The sequence below is a fragment of the Cryptomeria japonica genome, chromosome 3 (assembly GCF_030272615.1).
Source record: "Cryptomeria japonica chromosome 3, Sugi_1.0, whole genome shotgun sequence".
Taxonomy (NCBI): Eukaryota; Viridiplantae; Streptophyta; class Pinopsida; order Cupressales; family Cupressaceae; genus Cryptomeria; species Cryptomeria japonica.
The window spans coordinates 350,785,893-350,807,512 of record NC_081407.1 but is presented as its reverse complement, the minus strand read 5'-3'; positions in this window follow the sequence as shown (position 1 = coordinate 350,807,512).

The window sequence follows — 21,620 nt, the reverse complement described above, 5'->3', positions numbered from 1 at the left end:
GATGAAATACAAGAGCTAGAGAGGGAGAGGGATCAGCTCAGGATGAGGCTTAGAGATACTGAGCGGGAGAGAGATCAGGCCATCCAGTGCTATACCGACGCTGAGACAACACTGAGGGCAGGGAGACAGGCGGCGGAGGACACAGGGGCAGGATATGCATATGTCCTGCGGGCCGGAGAGGAGATAGGGTACTGGAGGGACCTCTACTACGGTGCAGTGCCACCAGATCAGCGGGCGAGGAGCTTCCATAGACCGTCGCGTACAGCGACAGCTACGGGAGGGAGTCGGAGGAGGCAGGCATCTAGTGGTGGGGTCATGGGTCCTCCACCGCCACCAGATATAGGGGACAGGTGGGATGATCCTGGGGCGGGTCCTTCAGGGGCTCAGATTCCATCAAGGCCAGGCGGCTCCGAGGGAGGGAGTTCATCATAGCCTTAGAGGGCTCCCATTGTATCAGTGTTGTACCATTCTTTTGTATTGTAGACACCTGCGGGTGATTGTAGCCATATGATTTTGACATCATTGTATCATGAAACTTTATATATATATATGAGATGATTCATTTTTGCGGTAGCTATATGCATGTGTACCTATGTGATGAGATGTTTCATGATGTATGTTTATGATATGGATGCAAATATGTACATGGTGTAATGCAATATTTTTTTGTTCTTTTATGTTTTATATATGTATGCATGATGCAAATGTGAATGTATGTAATGTAAATGAATATAATAATGCAAATGTAAATTGTGCTAACAGGTGTTGTGTGCAGGATGTGATGTAGTTGTGATATCTATATGTATGTATGAAATGCTTATATGTGGCAATGCAGGTGCAGCTACATGAAATGCAAATGTTTTTGGTGTGTCATTATACTCAGTCATGTGATAGCAGGTTACGCGGACTCGAGAAGGATGATGGAAGTCAATCAAGAAAGGGGGATGAAAGATAGAAGATATGAAAGTGAAAGAGCTTCTTGTGCGTTATCATCATTGAGCTTTATTATGGCAAGTAGGTTATGACAATCGAGGCATATGTTCGACCCAGAAAGTCATTGTACCTGTTTGCATGGAAATAAGTCAGTCACAAACAAGGAATGCCCCAGTTCACACTAGACTCGCAGTGTCCTCATATCCTTGGACAAGTCATAGCATTACTAAGAGACAATCCACAAACAGCAAATACAAATAGGTGACGATACCCCATCCTCGCCTTTCTAGTCAAAGACATCCTGGAGATAAAATCTCTAGTCAAAGACATCCCGAAAAAGCTAAAAGACATGTCACCAAAAAAGATGAAATCAAAAGAAAACCAAAACTCGACACCAACATCCACTGTAGTCCTCAAGTTTAGTGTCTCTTGTCACTTGTATAAGTCTTATTTGATTGTGGTCACAATGTTTACTTTCACAGAAAGGATAGATAGCACTGAACCATAATGTTGTCTGAGTCTGTTGAAAGATTTGATTTGTTGAAGCCCATTGTTGTTGTTGTGTCATCTGAAACTGACTGAATCCATGAAACTGATACTTTATTGCTGATCTGTGAAGCAAATGTTGCTTTATTGCGGATTGTGCGCAAATAGACTGAAGAAAGCTGGAAGAAACTTTACTCCTTGAAACATGTGATGTTCTCAGTTCCACACCCATCACTAGACGTAGGATTTTGCCTTAGCCACAGATAGGATCTGATTTATTATGGATGGAAAGGGAGGCGAAAAAGGAGGTTTATTATGAATGGCTAACCAATCTTGGGTAGATCAATAACAAGCCATGATGGGAATGGGTAAGTTTATTATGGATGAATAGGTTGTGAGTGTGTGCAAAGTGAAATGATGAAAGAGAATCCTGAAGGAGGGAGGAGCAATGTCTCTACGCATGGCGCTGGTGACCCAGTTTTCACCATGGTACTTGCCCAGGGCGCCACCGAAGTGGTTTTCACCGTTGGACGAAATTATTTCTCTTTACTTTTTTCAATTTTTCAATGTTTTTTGTGTCACAAGGCGCTTGTTTGCCAGGTTTTCACCAAGTAACGATTTTTTTGTTTTATAATTTTTTTGTATTTTTGAATTTTTTATTTTTTTTTATTTTTTATTTTTGTATTTTTGAATTAGGATACTCTGAAGAGCTATGTGTAGAATCTACGAAGGTGCATGTTGTTGATAGGATCCTCCAAAGGTTCACCTTCTGTAATTGAGAGCTGATATGCCCCAGATCCATATGCTGCTGTAACGATGTAAGGACCAAGCCAGTTTGGTTTGAACTTGCCCTTCTTCTCTCTGTCTTGCTGATTCTTGGGGTTTTCTCTGAGAGCCAAGTCACCTACCTCAAATGTGCGAGGCTTGACCTTGTGATTGTAGCTGTGACTCATTCGTTGTTGGTAAGCCTTGAGATGATTAAAAGCAGTTTGTCTCCGTTCATCCAGCAATTCTAGTTCTTGTAAGCGAGAGACTCTGTAATCTTCATCAGTGATGATGTTTTGCAAAGAGACCCGTAAAGAGGGTAACTCGACCTCAATAGGCAAGATGGCTTCAGAACCATAGACTAGTGAATAGGGTGTAGCTCCTGTAGGTGTATGGACGCTTGTGCGGTAGGCCCAAAGTGCAGGATTGAGTTGGATATGCCAATTACGGCCAGCATCGTCGACTGTCTTCTTTAGGATTTTAAGGATTGTTTTATTAGATACCTCAGCTTGGCCATTACCTTGGGGGTAGTCCGGTGTGGAGAAACGATGGGAAATATGGAAGCGGTCACAGAGTTCGCGAACATCCTGATTTTTGAAGGGATGCCCGTTATTAGTGATAATGGAAATCAGAATACCGTATCAGCAAATGATATAGTTAAGGATGAATGTAGCAATTTGTTTTCCCGTAACTTGTGTGAGAGGCACGGCTTCAATCCATTTTGTAAAATACTCTATGGCAGTGATAATGAATTTATGACCATTGGAAGAAGGAGGGTGAATCTTGCCTATGAGATCGAGTCCCCACTGACAAAAGGGCCAAGGAGACGCAAGTGGTTGAAGTTCTTGTGCTGGCCCATGTATGAGATCTCCATGAATTTGACATTGCTTACATTTCTTGACAAACTGATATGAGTCTTTCCCCATATTGGGCCAGTAATATCCAGTCCTGATAAGTTTCTTGGCCAAGGTAGAACCACTAGCATGTGGACCACATATCCCTTCATGCACTTCACATAACGCAATCTGAGCTTCGTCACTTTCTAGACATCTAAGAAGAGTGCCATCTAGACCTCGTTGGTATAGGATATCAGCTAAAATGACATATCGAGAGGATTGGCAAATGAAGGTGCGACGTTGGTTATTTGATAGATCAGGAGGTAGGATATTATCGCGAAGGTATGTGAAGATGGAACCATATAATTGGGATTCGGGACCGACAACACATATCATTTCAGTAGGAGTGATCTCATATGAAGGAACCAAAAGGTTATCCACCAAAAACTCATAGCGGGTCTCGTTTGGAGGTAAATCAATCAATGAAGCAATTGTAGCCATGGCATCTGTGGCGCGATTCTACTCTCTTGGTATCTGCTCAAAGTCTATCTTTGTAAAGTGTTGTTTTAGATCATCCACCATTTGTTTATAAGGCGTTAACTTTTCATCTTTTGTTTGATAATCACCAGTTGCTTGACGGATAACAAGTTGGGAGTCTCCAAAAACACGAAGTTCCGGGATCTTCCATTGAACTGCAATTCGTAATCCTGTTGTTAATGCCTCATATTCCACTATATTGTTAGTGCAAGGAAATGATAAGCAGTATGATTTTGGTATAGAATCCCCTTGAGGATTTATAAAGAGAATACCAGCTCCTGCCCCATGCTGTGTATATGAGCCGTCAAAGTATAGTTGCCATGACTTTGCATGTGATATTGTTAAAATGGATTCATCTGGAAATTCTGAACTTAGAGGAACATCATCAATCATGGGGGCATCTGCTAATTGATCAGCGATGGCTTGTCCTTTTATTGCTTTTCTGTCCACATACTCGATGTCGAATTCACTCAGTATCATTACCCATTTGGCCAGTCGCCCAGTAAGTGTTGCTTTATTGAGAAGGTATTTTAATGGATCAATTCTTGCAACCAACTTAGTCTTATGAGTGAGCATGTAATGTCATAATTTCTGTGAAGCAAAGACCACGGTGAGACATGCGCGCTCAATTGGTGTGTAGTTTAGCTCGTATCCCACCAATGTGCGACTGATATAGTATACTGCTTTTTCCTTGCCCCCAACAATTTGTTGTGCTAAGAGTGCCCCCAGTGCTGTTGTAGTAGCTGATATGTATAGTAGCAGTGGTTGATCTGGAACTGGTGGCATCAGAACTGGTGGATTTAGGAGATAGTCTTTGAGCATCTGGAAAGCCTGTTGACAGTTGTCATCCCATTTGAATTTGATGTTTTTATGTAGCAGGTGCTGAAAAGGATTACACTTATCTGCCAGTTGTGCTATGAATCTTCGTATGGATTGGAGTCTCCCTTGTAAGGATCGAAGTTGACTGATATTTCTGGGTGGTTGCATTTCCAAGATAGCTTTGACTTTTGCTGGATCCGCTTCAATTCCTCTTTTGGATACAATGAATCCTAGGAGCCTCCCAGAGGTTACTCCAAAGACACATTTCTTAGGGTTTAATCTTACTTTGTATTTTTCCAACCGATCAAAGGTAACTGAAAGTATGTCCAAATGTGTATTTCTGTCTATTGATTTGACCAAGAGGTCGTCAACATAATCTTCCACAGTTACATGCATGAGATCATGAAAAATAGTAGTCATAGCTCTTTGGTATGTAGCACTTGCATTCTTTAACCCGAAAGGCATGACATTCCAGCAGAAAGTTCCCCACGGACAAGTAAATGTTGTTTTATGTTGATCCTCGGGTGTAATTCTTATCTGATTATAGCCAGAGAATCCATCCATTAATGATAGCATTTCATGACCTGCTATGAGATCAACAATCAAGTCAATGTTTGGTAATGGGAAGTCATCCTTTGGACAAGCTTTGTTGATGTCTCTGAAATCTGTGCAAATTCTGATGCTGCGATCTGGTTTACTGATAGGTACCAAGTTAGAGATCCATTCAGGATAATCAATTGGATGTATGAATCCGACATCGAGTAATTTCTCAAGTTCTGCTTTGACTAGTAATGCCACTTGTGGATGCATTTTTCTCAATTTTTGTTTTACTGGTTTTGCCCCCGGTTTGACCGTTAGATGATGCATTACCAAATCCGGATCCAATCCAGGCATATCAGCGTATGACCAGGTGAAGTTGATTTGTCGCTCTTTGAAGAAACTTATGAATTTTGACCTTTCAGACTCTGTCAGTGATTGGGCTAGGAATATGTTGTGTGGAACCTCTTCTGTACCAATGTTTGTTTTGATAGTCTCCTCTACCAACATGGATGATTTTTCCTCATATGATGCTGGGAGAATGTCAAGCCTTCCATCTTCGGGCGCCTCCGAGAGGTTTTCACCCTCAGATACGTCCTTTCTTTTTACTTTTTTGGGGTCAGATAGCGCCATAGTGTGGTTTTCGCCATAAGACCCTTGATTTGTTCTTATTTTCACATTTTTGCGACTGGAAGGTCCGACACCCTCACCAAAATATGCCACGCTATTAAGTTCTATGGTGTATCCCGCTTTATGGTCTCCAGAGGGAAGATCATCTCGTATGCCTAGATAATCAATAAAAGCTTCATCATTTTGGAATGTATCCAACTGTGCAGGTCCTTCATTATCCCAGTCAATGAGTTGGTGGTGAACAAGGGGAAGGTCGTTAATGTCTTCGAAGTTAATGGGGCTAAGAGTGAAGATGTGGTTATATTCGGGTATGTCAAGGTAATTATCGAGGTCATCGATGGCACTCTCCTCATCAGTCTCGATCGCGAACGAATCCAAATTATCATCACTAGTAGCGCATTCCGAAACAGGTGTTCTCATCCTCTGTGATTTCAACCTAGAACCTTGAGACAAGGACTGTATAGACTCCTCATGGGTTGTTTCTTGACCAACTCTGAATTTGTTATAAAATTCCTCCTCTTCTGTGGGTTCATCTGGCTCTCTGAATGTCTCGGTGAGCTCATAGTCACTGGAGGATTTGTCTGAACCCCATTCCCATTCGTTGGAGTCTGTGGAATAGCGATCCTCTTGTTGAATTTTGGCAATTTTGATTTGTGATGCCTCTTCTGTCCTTTTAGTGTGGATCTTGGAAGTCAGAAAACCAAGTCCCTTCGAGCGTTCCCTTTTTACAGTCAATTCAGGTTGTAAGGGCTCCATAACGCCTTCTTTTCGTAACCCAAGAGGGCTTTTTCCATCATACCCGAATTTTTGTAGAATCTTGAAGCCTTTGCCATATTTCTCACAGGGTATATTGATCTGATCTTGTGTGTCATCTTCAATGTCTTTGTAGAGCATTTTGTATAAACCTTCCTCTTCCACTTCGCCCCATCTTTGAAAGGTAGTAGGATCCCATTTGAATACCATGATGGATATTTGCTTGTTAGGATGTGGCCTTCCATATTCTTTTGGAGAGCTCATGACTTGTCGTAAATACATGGTCTGATTTAAAGTGTATTCTCCCATGCCTTTGTCCTGAAATTTGCCTTTAAGTTCACCTTGTTTTGATGTCGAAGGTTTTAATGACTCAGGGTCAATGTATGCCGAAGAAGGAACAACTTCACGATTACTGGGAATGATGGTCTCAGTATGTGATCTCAATTTATTGCAATATATGAACGGATTAGGATCACCGTTAACTGTTACCTTGACTCCGTTGTGAGGAAACTTAATGCATTGATGATATGTTGATGGGACTGCCCTCATTTCATGGATCCAAGGACGTCCTAGCAATATATTGTAAGTGAGATCTAAATCCAGGACTTGACAAACCACATCCTTTGTAACTGGCCCAATTCTTAGAGGTAAGGTGACCATGCCCTTGGATGAGCGTTCTTCATCATCATATGCCTTGATGGTGATTTGATTCTTTGAATTCACAGCTTTATCGGAATATCCCAATTGTTTAATGGTGCTCAATGTGAAAATGTTTAGACCAGCTCCTCCATCTATCAGGACTCGTTTTATTCGATGTTTGTGTATGAAGGCTTCAATATGTAATGGTGCATTATGTGGCTAACTTACAGAGGCGTCATCGGCTTCTGTGAATGTAAGGGAATGTGGAATGGAAAGGTATCCCACCATGGCTTGAAACTGGTCCACGTTCAGATCAGTAGGAACGGTGGTGTCTCTCAAGATTTTGTTAAGAATGGCTTTATGTGCGGGGGATATGCGTAAGAGCTCAAGGATTGAAATGAGCGCAGGTGTCTTCCCTAACTGTTCTACAAGGTCATACTCAGGTTTGGTTGATGAAGAAGCAGTGTTTTTAGTTGGAGCACCTTGTAAAGTTATTTTACCTCGGCGGGTTGTAACATGACATTCAGAGGTAGGTTCGGAAGAAGATCCAATACCTTTTAGGACAATCTTGGGTCTCTGAGTAGAATTCTCGGACGCTTTGTCCTTGATGATAATAGTAGAGACGTAATTGTCCATCGATATGTGATTGATAGTTGAATCATAGTTACAGGATGCTCTGGTATAGTTGGTTTGGTCATCTGTGGCTTTAGCTTTTCCCTTGTCATGTTTTGGGAATGGTTCCTTAAACATCTCATGTTCTTGATTGGATGAATGTCCCTCAATCTCAATGTCACCTCTATCAATGAGATCTTGTATGATGTTCTTCAATCGATGACAATTTCCTGTCTTATGACCCTTGCTCTTATGAAATTCACAATACTCATCATCATTCCACCAATTTGGTTTAACCTTTGGTTCATATGAAGGAAAATCTGGAACTGTGATCACCTTGTTTGCCACTAACTTCTTGAAAACTGACTCAAGTGGTTCTCCCAATGGGGTATACTTCCTTCGTGATCTAGAAGTTGTTTGAGTATTCACTTGATTGTTTGTAGAACTTGATCCAGAAAAAATGAATTTGAGTCACACTGTGTTGGCATCAACAACATCATCATTGACTGTGTTCTTGTTTTTATTCCAAAATCTTGGCTTGTCTTTTCCTTTAAAGTCATCTTTGTTTTCCTTGAATATTTTAATGACTCCTTGTTCAATTAGGACCTTTTCTGTCGCTAAGCCTTTTTAAATGACATCCTTGAAGGTGGACAAACAAGCTTTCCTTAGATCATAGCCAATGTCTTTGTTAACATTTTGTGTGAACATTTCTACCATTTGTTTTTGTGGAATTTCACAAGAGCATCTGCTGGCTAGATTTCTCCATCTTTGTAAAAATGATGCAAAAGATTCTCCCTCTTTTTGCTTAGTATTGCACAAAGTAGTGACTGATATGTCTGTCTCTATGTTGTAGGAGAAATGTTGAATAAATGCCTCTGCTAAGTCACCCCATGACTTAATTCCAGGTGGAAGTTGGGAGAACCATTCCATAGCTTGATCACCTAAGCTTTGTGGGAATAATCTCATCAAATATGTCTCTTCTGCTGCTACCTCAATGCAAGCTGTGAAAAATTGTCTTATGTGTGCCTTAGGATCCCCTTTTCCTCTATACTTGTCAAATTTAGGCGTCACAAAGTGTGTAGGAAAAGGAGGCATTGGAATGCTCTTGTCAAATGGATAAGGACATATGTCTCTCATTGTGTATGTTGTCTTTGGTGCATTTATGTCCTCCATTTTCTTTTGTAAGTCCCTGATTTGTTGTTCCAAACTGCTCTTAGGTGGAGATTGACTTCTTGGACCATATCCTATGTTTGAGGTACCCATTGGAGGAGGTACATGTTGCATATATGGATGATATTGATCATACACATGTTCATATGGAGGAGGTCTATAGTGATGCTGCGTATATGGACCACTTGGTATAGATTCATGTTGAGGAACACCATATCTATTTTTTGCATGTATACCATATTCTACAGGCATGTCATGTTCTATTGTATTGCCCCCAAATTTGACATGAGGTTTCCTTGTGTCCAAATTTTGAGCATGCCTTGGAATATCCCATTGCTTTGGTGGTTGATCCTTAGCATTGATATGTGATTGAGCATATTTTTCTCCATAAGACTTCCATAATGGTCTGCGAAGGTGAGTATCATATGTTTGACCATGTGTATGTGGGACCTCTGGTTTTTGAAGCAAAGCTGATGGTGATTCAGGTACCATGTCTGGTCCTCTATTTCCTCCACTATTAGGTCTCCTTTGATGCATGTTGGAGTGAGGTTGTTGCAAAGGTCTATGTTCCATTATTTGAGACATGTCAAAATCATGAGGTATCTTGGCTCCACTTTGTGCCATCATGTGTAAGAAGTATTGTCTATCCCTCCTCATTATTTCCTCAACCAATCGATTGAAATGGGGATTCATAATGGATTCTTCCACATCTGCTGAATGTACTAAAAAATTGTCCATATTGTCATTGTGTGTAGCATTGTTGTTTGTAGTGTCTGCGTTCTCCACATTTGGAATGTTTCTATAGACATCCATGTCAGGTAATGTAGTGTGATCAGTATTGAAAAATAAATCATTGTCATACTCATAAGAACTCATGTTTGCGGATTCTTGAGCCTCTTTAGTTTCTCTCCTAGATTTTTGAAGATGGGTTTCAACCATGAACTAGGTATTGACCAAGATGTGAGAGACTAGATGAAAAATGGAAAGAGTATGGAAGACCAAGAGTTGGATGAAATGTAAATGAGTCTGAAGTGTACTTGCAATGTCCAAAGTGTAAGACCAAGTATGTATGTAGTAGAGTAGGTGTGACTTCCAAAGAGAGGATAGTTTCTCTTGATGAGGTAAGCTGACCTTGACCCTAAGTAAGACCAAATGAGACCTAAAGGTAAGAAACCTTGATGAGGGACCACTTAGCAAAGTGTTGTTGTATGTGATGTGTTGACAAAGTATGATGAGGACAAGCAAGTGACCTTTTGACTCAAGTTTAGACAAGTATGAATGTAAAATGAGATGTGAAGCAATGATGGACTATGTGAGACCCAAGGACAGGTTGAATGCTAGATGAAACCTGAAGAAACAACCTAGGAAGCTCAAGTATTCCGAAACTGATTTCTTTTGTTTGCTGGACTGTGAAATTTTCTTACAATTTTGAACACAGATGCGGTTTCCGGACACAGATGCTACTCTGTTTAACCTAGACGCGCTTCTGAGATTTTCTTGTTTATGTTTGCTGGACTATAAAGATTTTTGCAATTCTGGACACAGACGCGACTGTATACTGCACAGACGCTGTTATCCGACACAAACAGGTTTATATTCAACACAGACGCGCTTATATGACTCAGACGCGGTTAAAACAGACACAGACGCGTTTCTATAAAATTTGTGCAATTTTTTCCAATCTGTGAAGTCGTTTTTGTTGTGACCAAATCTGACTGTTTGACTGTTTTTCGTGACAAGAGGACATAATGCTGATGAGGACTCAATGTTTGCAAGTGTTTAGACTCCAAAATGACTCCAAGAAAAGTGTGTTGTTTGATGTAAAATTGTTTTGCATACACTTGAAGACACAAAAGACAATGTTTTGTTGTTTGGTCTTGATTGTTTGAATGTTTAACATAAGTCAAGCACAATTCTTATGGCTGGCCAAGACAATAGTTGTTGATCCCACATAGGGTTTTACCCCCGAGGCTACGCTATTCAGAGCGGATACTTAGATGCTTGACCTCACTGACTCCACCCTCGGCACTCACTTCTCGGGTCAGCCAAGCATCAGTCCCCATGAAAACTCCCCATGGCGAACTTTGTATCTCTACTAAGAACCGTACGTGTGTGGGCCGCTACCAGAGGTCCGACCTCCTGCCCCAACAACTAGAAGGATTTGGGCCTCTAAAACAAAATGGTGCTAGTAAGGGCATCCGCTCGTGTGGCCATACATGCGGCACTTTCAGCTCTGTAAATACAGAAGGCTCCCAACCGGTAGGGGTTACGCCCTACAAATGATCAAATAAATTTGATCAAACGGGTTTATGGGGAGACATAATGTCGGTATGAACTAATCAGCACACGTTATTCATAGTTTTCACCATGAATACATTTGATTATAGTGGTTCGGATGAGGTGGGTTTTCCTCGCTACCACTTGGGTCGTTCTCTTCTCACTAGTAGTCCTAATGACCACACGGGAAGACAGGCCCTCTAAAGATTAAACAAAAAGAGCCTATTACTCAAGACACAAAAGACAATGATTCAATTTTAGTGCACCAATGGAAGTGTTTGCTAGTCTATGAAAACAAGGCACACAATAAAAATTCAAAACCCTAGCCAAGGACCTGCAACAAAAGTTGTTAGTAGTTTGGGTTGTTTGACATAATCACCCCTTCCTGCAAACACACAAGTTAGGTACATTTTAAAAACCCAAAAGACTTTGTGACATAGGGGCCTTCAACAAAACGTTTTGCTTCCAAGACAAGCTGCACCAATTTAGTTAGCTAGATCTGAAAGTGTTAGTCCAAAAATAAACCAGATCTGAAACCCTAAGTACAAAATCCGAAAATTGAATCAATGAAAACTTCAAAATTCTGAAATAGTAAATACACAGACGCTGTTACCCTCAACACAGACGCGTCTGGATAACACAGACGTGGTTCTGTGATGCACAGATGCGCCTAAGAATCACAGACGCTCCTTTCCGACACAGACGCGGGTAGAAATAACACAGACGTGTTTCTGAAACATAGACGCTCCTTTCTGAAACCTGCAAAATAAAATTTGTCGAAAACACAGACGCGATTCCAGATCCCGCAAACGCGCCAGAAAATCAATGACGCGATCCGAAAGTTCACAGACGCGGAAAAAAAACTAAAATGCTGTCGAAAAATGTCCGATCTGCAACTTCAAAAATGCAAAATCTGCAACAAGGAGGTTAGATGCAAAGGGACAAGTGTCCCACCGGGCGTGCCAAAATGTATATGGTGAAAATGGATAACAATAATAACAATATTGAAAGGCTAAATGAATCCAACCACAAAACCCTAGCCTAACAATCAACAAAGATCCACCATAACATATGAAGATTACCTAAGACAATGCAAATCACATGAAATCACAAAGATTATACCATCACATGTCCAATAGGGTTTTGATCTCCATTCTTCCTATCTCCATTGATCTTGCTTGATATATTTGCTCTCAGATTTTTATATGCACAAGAGCTCAACAAAGAACGGAATGTGGTTGCAAGTAGGATCGTAGTGTAGTCAAGTCCTCCAAATTGTCGATTAGGGTTTGATAATGAAGAAGGCATCTCCTTAAATAGAAGACACAATATGAAATGGAGGGATAAGATTGAGAGGTGTAAAAGGAGGTCGGCTAAGATTAGAGGGTACGTAGAAGAAATAATAAAATAATGAAAGAGGTAGGTAGTGTATGAATTAAGAGATGAATGACATGTGTCATAGGTAGAAAAGGCTAATGAATTAATTAAATAAATAAAGATTTATTTAATTAATAGAAGAAGTGGGATCAATTAAATAAATAAAATATATATTTAATTTAGGAAAATGATAATTTAAATAAATAAATGTATTTATTTAAATGAGAAATAAGGCTAGAAGAGGATAAATGAATTAATTAAATAAATAAGGATTTATTTAATTAATAGAAGAATTAGGCTTAGATAATTAAATAAATAAAATATTTATTTAATTAGACATGACAATTTTAGGTGTCTACAGTCACCATAGAGATGACATATGTTCCCTTTAAACCAACCCCCTTTGCCATCCTCCTCCAATTTAACCATTGATATCTTCAGATCAATCTTTACTGTTGATTCTTGGCACATCACCCCTAGCCTTGGAAAATCCTATAAATAGACCTCATTTGGAGCAATATGGATCCCAGTTTCATATCATTTGATTCATCCCATCGCATTCTCATCTTATGCATTGTTATTATAGGCATCTAGCTTATAGTTTATCAGTTTTAGCAATGTTATCATGCTCATTTTAGCTTAATCATGCTAGATCAGACATTCATGTAGCTTAATCATACTATTCTTGCTAAGATCGTGCATTTTCATCTTTCAAATCCTCCATCTAGGTGTATTCAAGTCACTGGAATATGCATAATTAGATCTGAGAGCATTTTTCATACTTGCATTTACTAAGAGGCAATAAGTCGATTAGCTATGGTTTTGTCTTTCTTTGATTTAAATCTTCTAACCATGCTTGTAATGATTTATTGAGTGCATTGTGGTTGCAGGTACAGGTACACTTCACAAAGCACGACAAAAAGGAGAAAAAGCCAAACAAGGACATGGAAGAATTCAAAGTTGCTGCGGAAAACTATGACCAGCTGGTGAATAAGGCAGAGGATCTCCTTAAGTCTTTTTAGTTGTGTTGTGTTTTCTATGGTTTTTGTGCTTTGTTGTTCCTTTCTTTTGCTATCCTTTCGGTTGACTAGCCTTTTTGTCAGTTGTTTTGTAAGTTGTTCCTAGTAGGACTGGATGCTTATTGATGAACTATTATATGCTCCTTTGTTAAAGGTTTCGGGTCCTAAAAACCTATTTTTCGTATTAATCAGAATAGATCCAATTGCAAAGAAGGAATATGAGAACTATGCAAAGGCAAAGAATGCTATAGTATGTGGGCTCTCAAATTTATAATTATAAAGGCAATGCACTAAAAATCTACAAAAGAAATTTTGGACAAACTTCATAGTATCTATAAAGGAGATGACAAGGTCAAGCAAGCCAAGCTACAAACTTATAGAAGTCAGTTTTAGAGCTTGAAGATGAAAGAAGAAAGTATTACAAATTATCTTCTTAGAGTGGATGAAATTGTAAACGTCATTAGAGGATTCAGAGAAGAAGTCAAGGATGTCGTAATTGTGAAGAAAGTGCTTAGATCACTGCCATCAAGGTATGATTCTAAAATTTATGCTTTTGAAGAAGCTAAAGATTTGAATAATTTTTCTATGGATGAATTTTTTGGTTCACTCAATGCCTATGAAATGGGGATTGGAAATAATGATACATCTATAAGAGAGAAGCTACCTTTAAGGTTGCTAAGGATGAAGAATTTGATTATGATTATGAAGAAGCCAAATTGATGAGAACGTTGAAAAGAGGCTTAGGCAAGTATAAAGGAAAATTACTATTCAAATGCTTTGAGTGTGGAAATGTAGGTTGTTATGCATCTTAATGCAATAGTAGAAAAGAAAGTAATAGTCAATCCAAGGATTTTAAGATTAAGAAAGGAAAGTAGTGAAACTTCTGATGTTGAAAGTGAAGCTAAGAGCATCACCGAGACTAAAATAGATAAGTAATATTAATGACTGCTTTAGAAAGTGTAGACACATAACTTTGTCCACTAAATTAAATAAATATTTAATATTTGTTTAATGCACTAATGTTCTTCTATTAATTAAATTCACATTAATTAATTCATTTTAATCCTATTCTTCTAATTTAATTAAATAAATTTCATAAATTTATTTAAATTAAAATTTCTAACTATACTCCAACTATTAAATAAATCTATCAATTTATTTAATTCCCGCTTTCTCTCTCATTTAAATAAATTAACATTTATTTAAAATACCTAATCAAATCCCCATTTAAATAAATCAATATTTTATTTAAATCTTCATCCACTTGCATTCTCCTACAAATGCAAGTTGTACCACTATTAAAAGCCTATTTATCCTCACCCACTTGCCAAACCCACTTGCTCACTAACCTTCTTCTACATTCTTCTAAGCCCTTCTAAATTAGCCTAGACCCCCTTCTAATCACTTGCACAATCCTAATCCAAAATTAACCCCCAACCCATCATCTCACCCATTTAAGACTCTTACAAAATCTTAAATGCTTCCCTTCTTCAACAAGTTAACCCACATGGGTTTTGTCCCTTTAGTCAAAGTCTAACCATGGGTAAACCTTGCACACAAGTTTACCCATCGGACAATAAATTTACCATTGGATAATAGCTTTATCAAATAACTTGACCACATGAGGCTACCCTCATGTCTCCTCAAGCATTAAACGCTTCTTCCCTATCCTCTCAAGCCTTCTCATGATGCCACTTGTCACCATTGAATTGGTGGAAGTTGCAAACATGGATTGAGGATCATGCCTCTCTCATGCAATCCTAGCCCTCCATAAGCCAAATAAATCTTGACCATCTAATTACCCATTTTGCCTATAAAAGGAGCCTCATTCCTCAAACAAGGAAGGGGAAGCATTTGAGAATTGTTAATATAGTTACATGAGCATTCACACTTAGCTTTCTCATAGCAATTCTAGTTTGTGCATTTTCATAGCAATAGGATTTCATTCTCAACAATATTCAATCCTTCGTTTGGCATTCAAGGCTTCATGCTAAGAACTGAGGGCTACACTTAATCAAGCATTTTGGATCTTGGAGAGGAGAAGAACAAAGGAGAGACATCAAAGAACACAATGGGATCATCTTAGGGAGTTTCTAACTCTTATTTTTTAGTTTCATATGTTTCTATTGTTTGTTCTTTATCTCTTTTTATATGTATTTGGAGTTTTTAGTTAATTTGGTTTCTTTTGTTTTGGTTGAGACTAATATACGAGCATTTGAGCTTTGTTTTTGGCTTGTCCCCCTTTCATGTGCATCATTTTGGTGAACCCAACATGAATCCAATACTAAGAAGTTAAATTTATAACTAACATTTTGAAACTTGCAGATTTTCACGCATAGGTCACGCTTTAATGCTATTGACACCCATTTCAACGCTTTTGTTCAGAGTTGTAGCACCTTCGCAACTACCCGGTCTGGCACATATGTCAGTGTTTCAATGCTTATATCATTTCTTTCAATTCTATTATTTCCTTTTAGTGCTTCTGTCATTTCTTTCTAGCACTTTTGATTTGTTCTTGTGCTTTTGTTCTGGTTTTAACGCATATGTATTGACAGATTAACGTTTTTGTTTTTTTTACCAAAATAACACTTTTGTTTTGGACAGAGAGCTAAAAATTGTAACACAAAAGAAAATCGTAGGCTTGTAAGCCCACCATATTGCCTAACATTTTGAAATTTTTTGCAGGTGCTAACATTGGGTGTAGGTTCTAGAGGAGTGAGTTTAAGTTTTAGTTAACTTTTTGCAAACAAATTTTATTTTTTTGAAAAAAGACTTAAAATGAACTCATTTCCATTTTGCAAAGGATTAAAAGGAATTTCATTTTTCTTTTGTGCTCCCTAAAAAGAACTTCATCTTTCTTTGATGCTTATAATGAATCTCATCTTTCTTTTTTTTACAAAGGGGTTTTAAAAATAACTACAAAAAAAATTTCATTCTTGCAAGGCTAAAAAGAATCTCACATTTTATTTTGGTGCAAGTTAAAAAGAATTCAACATCTCCTTTGGTGCAAGTAAAAAGAATCTCATCTTTCTTTTTTTACGAAGGGTTTTAAAAAGAACTACAAACCTTTCCTCTTTGCAAAGTAGAAATGAACAAACAAATTTCATTTCTTGCCACAGAGGGATAAAAAGAACAACTCACATTTCGTTTTGCAAGGTAAAAAGAACAAGCCATATTTCCATTCTTGCAAAGGTTTTTCAAGTCATTATTGCAATTTTTGGCTAAAAAGAAAACTTCATTCTGCTATCTTGGTTAAAAAGAACACCATATTTGTTGGAGCAACATCTCCAAGTAGCATTTAGACAATATTGCAATGGAGGGATAAAAAGAACAAATTGTGTTTTGCTTTGTCTTGTGATAGGCATATTCTTTCCCCTTAATTGGGTGATCAAAATGCCAGACTCACTTTCAATTTCTTGTAAATTAGGATAAATCCTTTAGTAGACCTACCCTCCCGAGAAGCCCATAAGGCCGATGAGAGGGGAACGACCTAAGTGGGGAATGACTTATGCGAAGTATTCCAACCCACTATAATCAAATGTGGATTGTGATGAAAATCACATCCAACGGTAGTGTGCATTGATAGTCTTCCCCGAGTATCCTTGTGATACATAATGCCTTTGTTCTAATGGTTGGGAAGCCTCTTAAGGGAGTTTATCTTTGACGTGTCGAACGAAGCCCTTATTACAAACCTTAAGCATAGAAGCCAAACTGAGTCAGTTAGCCAAACATTGGTTATATCATAGTGCAAGGGTTGGGAAGAATCTTCCCCCAAGACACTCACCATACATCTCCCAAGAAAACAATCCAATTGAGGAGCAACTCTCTTTGGTTCAACTTCTAGAAAAAGACAAAAAAATAGGTGCACCTTAGGGTGTGACAAGGTTGTTTAAGCTAAAGGAGTATCAGGATGTGGGCTATGATATTATTAATGACCTTTTTGACCTTAGGAGAGTCTAACTTATTTGTATTTCGATTGTTCTGAACCTGTAAAAAGTGAAGGGAATTTGAAAAGATCCTAAGAACATACACATTTCATCGGATACAATTCAAAAGTTACCAAGAAAGAAGTTGTTTATAAGTGCTTGTGTGCCTGGCGTGTCTTCTTGTCAAATAAATCAGACATTTAAAACAAATTACACCCCAACAACAATCTAAACAAACAAATCACAACAAATTTTGCAAATGCGTAATATCATCAAATCCCTCAAGCATATCAAGAAATCCATATATCGTCATCTGGAGAAGAAGAAATCGAGCCAAAAAGATATCTTAAAGAAGAGAAAATTTCTCTATATAAAACATAAACTCTTGTTCAAAAATCAAACATTCCTTCACCGTTTTCACGATTATCTACATGGTCATGGACATGAGTTTGATGAGGAATCTTTAAAAAAGTGCCTTTCAACAAAGATCCACCTTGTCTCAATCTCTCAATAAAAGTGGTAAAATCTTATTGTCATATCTAATGCATACTAATTCTAACATTATAAATTCCACTCATGCATATATGATCATTTACTATCCTTAATATGAATGCATGCATGTACTATGCATGCATTAACCAATCCCTTTTAAGTTCACTTTTAAAATACCAATGCCAAATATTCCTAATCCCATACAAGAAACCAAATGCATAACAATAAATCCTAAACGATTATTTCCATTAATGAATCAGTATCCAAAGTACATATGATACATCGTTATGTCCACTACAAAACCATCTATTACACAATATATAATTACATCATGGAGCATTGCTCTCAATTGCAAATACAATTACATCATGATTCCATTTCATTTGTATGCCATATAAATCATATACATCAATCTGCTACTATCATCCATTCATAGCTAGGAAAACAAAAGATCTACAACCACACAGAAGCATCCAATGAAGAACATCCCAATGGAAGAAGGCATCAAGCCACCAGACCATGTGGAATCAAAGGAACCACCCCCTGTACTAGGAGATGACACAAGATCCCACTTGCAATCTAGATCTAAGCTGACACCTAACAAGAAAAGGATAACACAATATTAACCCAAGGATGCAAAGCACAAAATCTCCAATCATAAATCCTCCAGAGGCAACACATCAAAACATGACTCAAGGCACTAGGACCTATATTTAGGGAAAATAGTGTCATCACATGTGGCAAATGGGAACCTGGGCACCTATCCCAGCCATCCTAGATGCACATGCGAAGCCATCTCAACCTTAATGGGGTAAGGGATATTAGCTTACCTGGTTTACCAAGGCCTTCCCAATCCTATCTCGACTCACTACCACTAGGCAAGGTAGAGGGGAAACAACCATTTCTTATCTTATTAAGATGAACTATGCTACCCAAACCCAAGAAACATTATATTGTTATCACTTGATTACAAACCTGTAAAGTGGAAAATTTGGAGCTTAGCCAATTCTCCACTGGGAAGGGAGGATTCACTAAGCTCAATTTTCACTTGGAGAAACTTTACATTCAAAAGAGAGGGATGAATCTACTAGATCCAATCCAAAATGATGTAAGGATTGAATACTAAGTAGATTTATTGTGATTGGAATGTAATTGACCCTCTTTTGTAAGCTGCCTAGTTGAATTTAGATTAAGTGCTGGAAATGAAGATAAAGTATGAGGAAATGACAAGCTATAGATTTCGGATTCAGTAATGCACCTGGATTTGAGAAGTTTGAGATGATTTGAAGTTGGTCCATGAAATTGGGCAAAATTTGCAAGGATCATGTCCGGATAGGGGCGCCCTCCTATCGGTCCTCTGAACTTTCTGCACATTGAAAAGGGTTTTTTTCGTCTCTACGAATAAAGCTTAATTCAAGAAGTACAACTGCATACCTGTTTCTTGCACACATAAAGAAAGAGAAATGTGTTAGAATAGGGGTTTGTCTTTAGGTCAAACCCCAGTTTTGGAATTAACTAAGTGGTTGAAATAATGTAAATGAAATGCCTGAAAGTAGAAATCCTCCTCTTTGAGGGGATATTGAATTGACTGAAAATGAAATGCTTATACCTCCTTGTGAAGTTTTGCTTTCCTCCACATGGAATTAGGATTTCATGAAGTAGAATGATGATATCCTCTTAAATGCTTGAAATCTTGACTCTATTGTTGCTCGAAAGCTTGAAGGAAGACTGAAAATGCTCAATTGCTTGAATGCTTGATGACCTCTTGTGTGTATGCGTTAGATCTTGTGGATTGTCAAATGAGAGGGGAAATCCCTCTTATATACTTGCCATTAGGATTAATTAACTAAATTTCTGACATGAGCCAACAAAGAAGGGATTTTCCCACTTCAAATTTGAGTTAGGTCAAGGGGGGGGGGATCAAGATATATCCCCATTAAGAGGGACCAGGGTGCCACACCTTGATCTTGCCGTATTTTGGGGTAGGAGCAAGGTGGATTTTGAGTACATTGTTGATTTGCAAGGTGTTTTTGATGTGCATGAGCATATTCAGGTCTCTGATCAGGTCGAAGGATGCAAACAACAAGGCGAAGACCCAAATGTAGTTGAAAATTGTGAGGAGTGCAATTTTGGGACGTTTCATTTAGCCCCCACTTTATCGGGATTATGAGCTTATGCAAATACTGTCAGTAAAGTACAAGGAGTTCAAATTGAAAGAATTTCACCACATCAAGGAGGTAAGATTCACCAAGCCCCTAGTGGACTTTAGGATCTTACAAATTCAATGATAAGGTAAAAGGGAAGATCGTGAGAGAGAAAGAGAACCATGACTACAACTAGTAAGGTTCTCTTACTATGAGTCATGAAAAGAACATCAAAAATTACAACCCAAAGACAAACTTCGCTAAGTAAATTTAAGTATCAAAAGAGAGAATCATGAGCGGAGAGTATGCCCCAATGTTAAAGTGATTGTGTACGTCTTGTCAAGAGAAATTGCTTTAAGGTAGGATACACCCAAAGAAGACAAGCACATTATCACAACAATTTAGCCCCCAACAGAGGATAAATCATAGGATAATGAACACAAGGTAGTTTCACCTAACTTTGGAGTCAGTATGCCTTTTATGATAACTCATGCATATCATGTATATGTATATGTGCATATCATGTATATGTATATGTGCATAGAATTGTCCTCATTCCCCAAAGAAAGGAAACCACCATGGAAGAAGGGAACACGTGTCTTTTGAGTCAACATGGCAGAGACCAAAAGAGATCTCAACGGTTTGCATTGTCCTCAAGTAGACAACACTAGGGACAACAAATAGAAGAATAAGTAGAACAAAATAGAAGAATATCACAAATAAGAAAGAGAGAAAAGAGAGAGAGAATCTACGGTGCTAATGAAGCTAATCAAGCACGTCATCCTCCCCCAATCTTGCTAATCATTATTTTGGGAAGGTGGACAACACACAAGAGGAGCCACATCGAGCATAGTAGATGGAGCTATGGCAAGTTCCAAACAAGGACCATGCTCTAATGATGACTCGCTTTGTTTGTTACTAGGAGCTAAGATTAATGCTTTTGAAAATTTTGCAGATAAGTCATTGTCAACATCAACATATTCATATTCATCATCAAAAATATTAGGATCAACATTTTCATTATTAAGAACGTTCTCACCTATTTCTTCATCAAGATTAATAAGAATAGGAGCTCTAATAGGAATAGAACTTGAACCATCATTTGTCTTAAGCATTTTGCGTCTTGGATAATTAGGTTGAACATCTTGTTTAGGATAAAATGGAATCATGTCAACTATTGGTGTTTTAGGAGGAAACGGTTTGGGAAGTATTTTTACGAGCTCTAGCACAACGTCTCCATCGGTGTTCTCTTGCACAATGATTTCATCTAGTTTTGACTAAAGATTGAGGAGGGTTAGGCTCATTAGGTATAGGATTTGTCTCTTCTTTTGGGGAAGGATGAATGGGTTAAGGTCTTTTAGGTTGGACAATAGGAGAGTTCAGTCGCTTCTCTCTATAAAAAGGAGGAGGAACTGCACCATATAAAGGATGAATGGGAGGTGTAGGAAGGAGACTAGGTCCATCATGAGGAGGAGGGATAGGTCTATCCTTAGGAGGAATATATTGTTGTTTAGGAGGAAGAGTTTTTCTACCATTGGGAGGAATAGTAGATTCATCCATGGGAGAAGAAAAAGATTCTTCTTTAGGAAGAAGAATGTCTCTTTTCTTAGAAGAAAGGATACTCTTCTCATCAGGAGAAGGAATAGTTGCCTCTATGGGAAGAAGACT